We start from the raw sequence: 8,215 nt of genomic DNA, 5'->3' as shown, positions 1-8,215 counted from the left end.
ATTCCGCGCTACTAATCGAGCACAAAATTGTATCAGTCATTTAAAAAAGATATTTAAAATTTCTGCATGAGTTTTATCATTAAAGACAGTATATAGATCTTTTATTTCCTCAATTAAAAATGTAGCAAAACAAAATAATGGAATTTTGTCAATGGAAACTATAAGCTAGAAAGGAATCAAAGGCAACTCTTGTGACAGAGATAGATGAAGACTACTATTAAGATAATAGCTTTATGGAGACTTTTTATGAAAGAAGTAATTTCTACCATGTATATATTTATCCATTCTACTTCTTATGTATATGTCTTTACCATTAAAATTGTACGAATGAAGTCTCAGTACTTGGCAAGTTGTACATTATTATCCAGCGTGTCAGAGAACCTTCATGCACCGAACGACCATCCATTTTTCTTTTTCTATAACTATTTAGAGATCATCTACGGAAAGATCAGTCTGAAATAATGTATGTAAATGTGTCGAAAATCGCGAAGATACAAATACACGGCTAAAAACGTCTGAGATATATCGAAGGCTGGAATAATTATGTTTCTCAAGTCTTACTCATCGGCAGTTTTGTTTGTAGATCCTGCAAGCTATCTTTCAATCTTCGACTTCCAGTAGTGACTCCTCCAAACGATCCACGATACATAATCGCCTCCCTTTTATATCACATTCATTTCAGCCAAAAATCGCGCGATCGTCGGTATTTCATTCGAGCAAGAGTACACGTTTCCTCGTCGACCATCTTGCTACCCCAACGAACATCAATTTCTCGAAAAATTTTCACCTTTTTTGGAGAGCGATTAAACCATCTAGGATCCCCTTTTCATTCATTTTCCCAATCTAATTGGTCGACTCGATCGAAAGATAACAAGTGGATCCGCGTTTATTTATTAATTTACTGATTGCTACGCGCTGATGGAAGTACGACCGAGCGAGTCGTACGGGATGATTTTTGAAGAGACATTAAAAAAGGGAACTTTTGCGAAATTGACGATCAGTGACTGGCGATTTGTGAAGTATATTGTACGTGTGAGCGTTATATGTGTACTTGTGAGTATCTCGTAACAGTGTTCAAGATTTTAGAGATGGCTAGTACTTATAAAATTGAGTACAAGTTTAGTGAACGTAGTACATGAAGTAATTAAAAATATATCGAAGTTACGTCGAGTATAGAAATTGTTAATTGACCATAGTTACTTGTCTTGCTTTGGAAAGTAGAAAGTGCTCGTCATACACGGACCAATAATTCTTTAAAAAAATCGCAGAGATCGAGGGTTGTATGGTACTCCTGCAAGACTAATTTTTCAGTCTACGTAAGACTATCTACTTTGTTACCCAATTTATCGAATGCTAAGCACCCCTAAGTCTTGAACGCCCTGTATATATATGGACACGTATTTCTCCTGCTTCTCGGTTCGCCGCATTACATTAATTAATTCTAACTACGTATTCCCACAGAGAGTGCAACGTACTATTAATGGAAAGGGGAGGTATGTACGACACCTACAAAAGAGACGGTGTTTATCACCGTTAGAATAGGATTAGAATCGGCAATTCGTTTAAATAACCAGAGCAGGGTGCATGCAATAAACACACCGAGTTCTAACTACGAAATAACCCAAGTTTCCTTCCTTCCTATACACCGTACCACACGACTACGAGAAAAAGTTTCACCTCGATGTTTCCTGTCGTTCGACACACGGTTTTCTTCCTTCCGTTCGCGTTCCAATTGTTGTACCAATCTCACTTAAGACCAGCTTGGCAGGATTTCAAGGGGTTCCTCGCGAATGTGGCCTCTCCCTGTCTTTCTGTGAGAGGGATCGAAAACACATTTGCAGAGTTCGTTTGGAACGTCGATAGGAATGAGTTGCGTTCACTTCGGAGACTTCGAGCTTTTGAAATGTGGAATTAGTTGAGCTGGCAAGCCTCCTAAAAATATTCTTCTTTGTCCCAGAACATGGTAGAGTACTCTTTGCCTCGTTACATAGTGACTCAGAGTGTGATATATTTGATACTGATTTTCCTCTAATTTGAAGCAGCTTGAATTTCTTTCAATTTCGAACTCCGAGACACTCGATTTTCACAAGTGAACCGCAACAAACATCCCCACGGACGCGTTACCTGAGAGAATTCGGGATCGATATAATAAATCGGGTGAAGCCACGGCCTTAAGTGCTAATGGCAGTCTAGATCGTTAACGTACAGGTGTATATATATAAATATATACGTGTGTACATAATATATACGTATCATATTTCGTTAATACGTAACGATGAATGAGCCTAACTCTAGGTAAGTAGTGCAATACGTATCATATGTATATATAATATTAATAGTAATAGATCATTTTGTTAATCTTCGTATCATTAGATCGCAATAATTCCTACCACCAGGGAAAAACATCGTTAAACGCTACTCTTCCTTGTAATATTACCTTCTCCTTCTCTCTCACCTCATTCACGTTTTTCTGTCTCTTTCAACACGCGCTCTCCATTCTGTCACAAAACTGGCACACCTGACGTTCATTCATCCGTTCTCTTCCATCTGCAGTCAAAAACCAATCACTCGTTCTTTTCGCCTCCTTTCTTCCTTCTGCCTCATGCTACCTTGACTCTCCTTCCTCCTGTCGATACTCCATTCGTCGCATGAATATAATTATTCGTTAGAAAAATTTGTACTCTTATCATAGGGGAGGTATCGAGCGAACCGCAGCACTACTCCCGCGTCGAATTCTGGACCATTTTACGTAATATCTGTTCTAGATTTTTATATGATTACATTTTATTTGTTACGTGTTCGAAAGCGAGGAATAGAAGATGCGTTCAGAAAATGCATATGGATCGATTCTCGTAATGAATTCTCTTCAGATTCGAATGACTTACATTAAAATTTGAAAATTAGAAAAGATTCATTTTTATTTCTTGTATCATTTTTTAACCTTTTTTTACAAGTTCTTATGTCTCGTTTCTTTGTACTCTGTCCATGGGAAAGTAGCCCAATTTCTGGTAGAAGAGAATTCGTGAGAATCGATATTCTACTAAATGCACTCGTCTTTCTCAGCACAGCGATAAAATGGTCCACGACGTCCGAGCAGCGGAAGTCAGGCCGAGGTCTATCGAACGAAACGCGCCGTGTTTGCGACGAAAAACGAGACATCCGCGAAAGGGTGCAGAACGTTCAATTAAAAGCCCTGGGAGCCTGTTCCTTTTCTTTGTTCATTGTCCTGCCACGGTCTTTGCCTTCCTGAATGACGTTCTTCTCTGGGAGGATAAAGGGAAATAGCTACTCCGGGCCAAGATATTTTTTTCATTTCCACGGTGCACTCGAGACGTCTGCCAATTAAATTAAAGAGTGTCGACGAAGGTTCAGGCGATTGTGTTCGACGGTGCACGCGATTCGAAATAAAGGGGACCATCATCGTTCCTCTCTTTTGCGCGGCGTCTCTATTTGCGATGCAATAATCGCGAGCCTCGAGAAAGAGAGATCGAGGCGGACAAAACGGCGCGTTTCGTGCTTTCTTACTTCTTCTCTCCTTCATCTCCTCTTCTCTCTAACCGACGAAAGAAAAAGCGTAGAACGCGGTGGGAACGGAAAGAAAAAGCTAGTGGTTCAGCCAACGAGAATTCGGACAAGGGCTTCCCGGTATATGCGGTCAATTCGGTAATGATGGGTGGAGATCCTCTCATTCCTTCCATGCACTCCTTCACTCGCTCGAGATATATCACTAAATATCGGTGGAGCGTGTTTGCATATTCTATGTTCTCCAATTACTCGATTTTTAAGAAACTGTTCCACGAGACTTTGAAATATTCATCGAGTACACAAGTGTCTACTTCGTTACGTTCCAAATTTTATTATGGATTTCACTACTGGAGGAATGAAATTTTTGAGGTTTGAGAAACTAGAGGTACTAGACTAGTACAGTAGTAGTGAAGACTTTAAAAATTTGATGGAGAAGAATATACTGTCATACAGTTGTGAATTCTTTGATAAATTCACAGCGAATTTCAGATGATTTTTTATACTACGCAAACACGTCCGACTCGACTACAAGCTACACGAAAAAATGGCAGACAGCATCGACCGCGTATTTAACCATTTAGTAGCAAAGAGTAACCTACGTTTACAACGACCGGATATACGAGTCTCGCCCGCTTAGAAAACGCCTGCTCCCCTCGTCCGAGGACAGAGATTTGTTAACGATCGCTTGCGATCTTAGGGGGTGGGTCTCGTTCAACCTACGGTCGAAACTGCAAAATCCTCACGACTATTATTTACGTGCAATACGATTACGCGAGTATACATGTATCTACGAATATATGAAAACGTGTCATTAGGAAAAATTACGTCGACCGAAATGTCTTTGCGATTGCTTCTTAAGTTCCTTCGCCCTCGCGCGACCTCAACCTCTTTGTTGCCCATGTTTCTTCGCTTTCTTATTCTCTTGGGCTGAGAGCCTGGACCTTCGACTCGTTTACGCTTTCCTGAACCCTGATTATAAAGTGTTGTTTCAATATTGATAAGAGAATCACTCTTAGATAATGAAGATGATTAGTTTTTACATCGTTTAAGAAAACTTCAAGGGAAATGTACTTCCTGTTATAATTGTAATTTGAAAGGTGAACGCGAAGAGGCAAACTAGTCGTGGTCCAGACACAGTAAGACATGGAAAAGCTATCGCAATTTCGTCTGTATCTCTCATCGTGCTTTGTCCTTCTCACCGCCTTCGAAAAATGAACGCATGAAACAGCTGAATGAACAAAAAATGTAATTATGATCGTGACAGGATGAGAAAATTTAAAACACTGTTCAATACAAAATTCAGATAAAAAACAGATAGTATAATAAACGAAAGGAAACAACAACTCGGTTAGAATTAAAAATTAAACAGAGAATTAATATACTTGGCGGTGAAAATGAATGTAACAGATTTGGTTCAGGGAATTTGAATTAATTTCGATGAAAATATTGGGGATACGCGAGGCGCCCCTAAAGCACGATGCAAAACTCGCACAACGCACGGAATACGCGTTACCTACGACTTCTTGTCGACGATGGCGTCGATGAGACAGTAAGAAGCTTACCCTGACGGATTTCGTTAAAATATCGTTAAGTCTTAACACGTTAATGGTGTATCGCTTTTGAATACCACGTAGCCAATCATGGATCGTCGAGGGTGCCGATATCTCGAACGATTATACGGTCTCTGACATTTTAAGATTTCGATTACCAAATTTTGATCAACGATCATTTGCGCAAGATTTAAGTACTATATCTCTAGAAAATTCAAATTTTTCAGCAAATCAAAAGGAAAAAACTTGGAACAGTTCCCGAAAATCGTTCGAGAAACACCCCAGAGTGTGTAAAAAAAGTTTTTAACCACTACGAACGATTTTAGTAGACGTTGATTTCCGATGGAGCGGCAATTTCCATACATTTCTTCTTCTATCCCTTTTATAGTCTCCTCCAAATTCCAAACAGCTCTCAATAATGTCTTCTCGCATAATTCTCCCGCGTAGCGTGTTCTTCTGTTTCCCTTTCCTTTATTCTTGCTTTCCACCTTTAAACCTCTGTCAGTTGTTCCGTTTGGTCCGCACTACCAGCATTGGTTATTTTGTTTGCTTTCGCAACGCACAAGAACCGCTTGTGTCTTTTTCTTACTATGATTTCTTATTAAGATTCCGTTTTTTTCTTAATCTTCCTTAGGATTCATCCTCACTTTAGATCTTGTCCTCAATTCCATGTACTGCCGTCCGATCGGTTTCCTCCTTTCGGCTCTTCTCTTTCTTACACTCATTTTACCGTCCGTTTAATTTTACCGAATTAATTAGTACAAGCTAAACACACACGGTAGAAAAACTATATACTATAAGGAAAACGCAGGTTTCGTATGTGGTATTTCTGTGGTTGTAAGGCAAAATGATCTAAATCATATAGGTATTTCTGTTTTTCATATACTGGCGTTTTATATTTTCAAATTCAATACTGTTTTATAGACTTGTATCTTTTTGGATCTTCACTTTTAAGTGAAACATTTTTTTAATGCCCTTTCCTTTTTCTGAAAATATAAATTGTGTTACTGTAGACTTTAATTAAGACCTTAATCCGGGTTTCTTGAAAATTTGACATCGTTTTGCCTTACAGTCACAAACTTGTGCTCCGTGGAATTTTTCTCCTCTTCTCTTTTCCATTTTGTTCTTCGGATATCAGAGATTCGCGAAACGAGTGTTTTGCGATCTCCAAACGCGAATTCGATCCCGTTCTCTTTCCATTCTCCCTTTTATGTTTGAGAAGAAATCCCAGAAAGTTTCTCGATCGCTTCTAAACTTGGGAAGTTCGATCGTATCGAATGGGCTGAGCGTAGGAGGATCTCGATTAAAGTTTTCTCGAAGGATACCGAAGAATTTCCTTTTCTTTTTTGGTAAAATGTGTTTTTCTCTTTTCCTTCTTAATCTTCGTGTGGATTCTTCTCAGTTTTCTCCGTTTTTGTTTCTGGCAATGTTCGTTTTCCTTTTTTCTTTTTCAAAAGCTACCAAATTACGCGACACGCGATTTTTACGCTTAAACTAAACTTAATACGAGACTCTTATATGAATTTTCGATAAAACTAGCGCGCTTCAAACACGTTCGACCCTTCTTTGCCCGATCTCGTTTCGTGATCGCCTCGACGATCGCTTAAAAAAATAGAGTACAAAAATTAGACATCTAACTTTGAAGCCTTACACCAAAATACTACTACGAAATTTGCCTTCCCTTAATTTTTTCTCGCCCTCGAGTTTGCTTTTTCTTGAATAAACACAGCCGAATAAAAATGCCCCGAAACTTTACCACACTAATTAAATCGTACACGCGCAGCGAATTTCCACGGATCGATCCTCCGATCACCAAACGCCCGACCATTTTGGCGCCCAATTCGAATTTTTTACATATAAAAAAAACTACACCCTAAACACGACACATAGCAATTATTTTATGTTTTCACTTGCCGATATAAAAAAAGGAAATTGCTTATCGTTTTCGGTTACACGAAAGACGCTTTCTTCTTTCGCTCTTTGCCCCTCCTTCTTTTTTCATCGTTCTCCTCCAAATTTGATCTTCCTTTACATAGAAAAAACGCCGAGTCTTCTGCGAAACGAGCTCTCTTTGGATCTCAAGCAATTGTGATCATCGTTAATGTTATTATCCACACACGATCGCGTTCTGCTCGCAAAACTTGACGAATAAGAAAAACACGTCGTACTGTTTCCATTGTCGATTACACAGCGATTCCAATCGCTTTTTCTTCTCTGACAAATCCAAGTGCATTGCATCGTAGTCTTGCACAAAATGTTGAGACGTATACGTTGAGAAAATTCGTAACATATTACGATTCTAGATCGTGGGCAACTCCACGCAAATGCACAGGATCTTTCGTCTTCTTATTTATCCTAAGACTTAGGATTCCTGAAAATCGTCGACGTTCCTCAGCGATATTTCTTTCTTCTCGAACTGAGATTAAAAGTGCATGAAAAAAAAAAATTGTACAAAATAGCTTTAAAACATATACTACTAATTCCTTAAATTATTTACCGATAGTATTTCTCAATTTTCTTTTTACCCATCTCTTTGTTTTTCATTAAAATCAGTAGAGGTGCGAATACACCAGAATTCACGAACAGTATGGAAATTAAATTTCCTAGAAATCATCTGTTCGCATATCTATTCGCATACTGTTTTTAGTGTTCGTAGAAAAATCGAGTAAGGGTGATAAAAAGTAAACGAACTATTTGCAAATCTTGTATGCGAATTGTTTGCTGGTGTAGACCTAGCTTAATAAAGCTGTCCATGAGATTCCCTCGTAAAAAGATGTCCCAAAAATATCGCCATAAGTTTGCGACAATGCTTCATTGGAAACGTCGACAACTTTCCTCTCATTGTGACCATCAGTATGGACGCTCAAGCGGAATTCTAGCGAGTTATACGAGCGATTTGTTCGAAGAATCGTGAAAAATTCTACTAAGATACCACTACACGGCAAAACGCCCCCACTAAAAGAACGGGGGAACGCTATACACGAGATTATATATGTACGTATACATACACATAGACACAGTAAACGTTATTAAATGTACGAAGAGGAGGGGAGTTTAGTTGGGTATTTATCGTGTACATATACCTATATCGTAGCACATCCACACGCCATTCAGACACATCGGTTAACCCCTTGAGGGAA

At 38.9% G+C, this 8,215-nt stretch overlaps 1 long non-coding RNA gene across 1 annotated transcript; it reads right to left on the bottom strand.

The window, feature by feature from the left end:
* Nucleotides 1–7,107: 7,107 nt before the first annotated feature.
* LOC143182977 (uncharacterized) lies at nucleotides 7,108–7,601 on the bottom strand. The gene is made up of 2 exons (XR_013002542.1): nucleotides 7,573–7,601; nucleotides 7,108–7,446 (listed from the first exon to the last, which is right to left on the bottom strand). It is a non-coding gene; the product is annotated as an uncharacterized LOC143182977 (long non-coding RNA).
* Between the last annotated feature and the right edge of the window lie 614 nt (nucleotides 7,602–8,215).

Source organism: Calliopsis andreniformis, chromosome 9 (genome assembly GCF_051401765.1).
Source record: "Calliopsis andreniformis isolate RMS-2024a chromosome 9, iyCalAndr_principal, whole genome shotgun sequence".
In the NCBI taxonomy this organism is placed as follows: Eukaryota; Metazoa; Arthropoda; class Insecta; order Hymenoptera; family Andrenidae; genus Calliopsis; species Calliopsis andreniformis.
The sequence above is the reverse complement of the archived record's forward strand: the minus strand, read 5'-3'. Positions and strand labels throughout refer to the sequence as shown.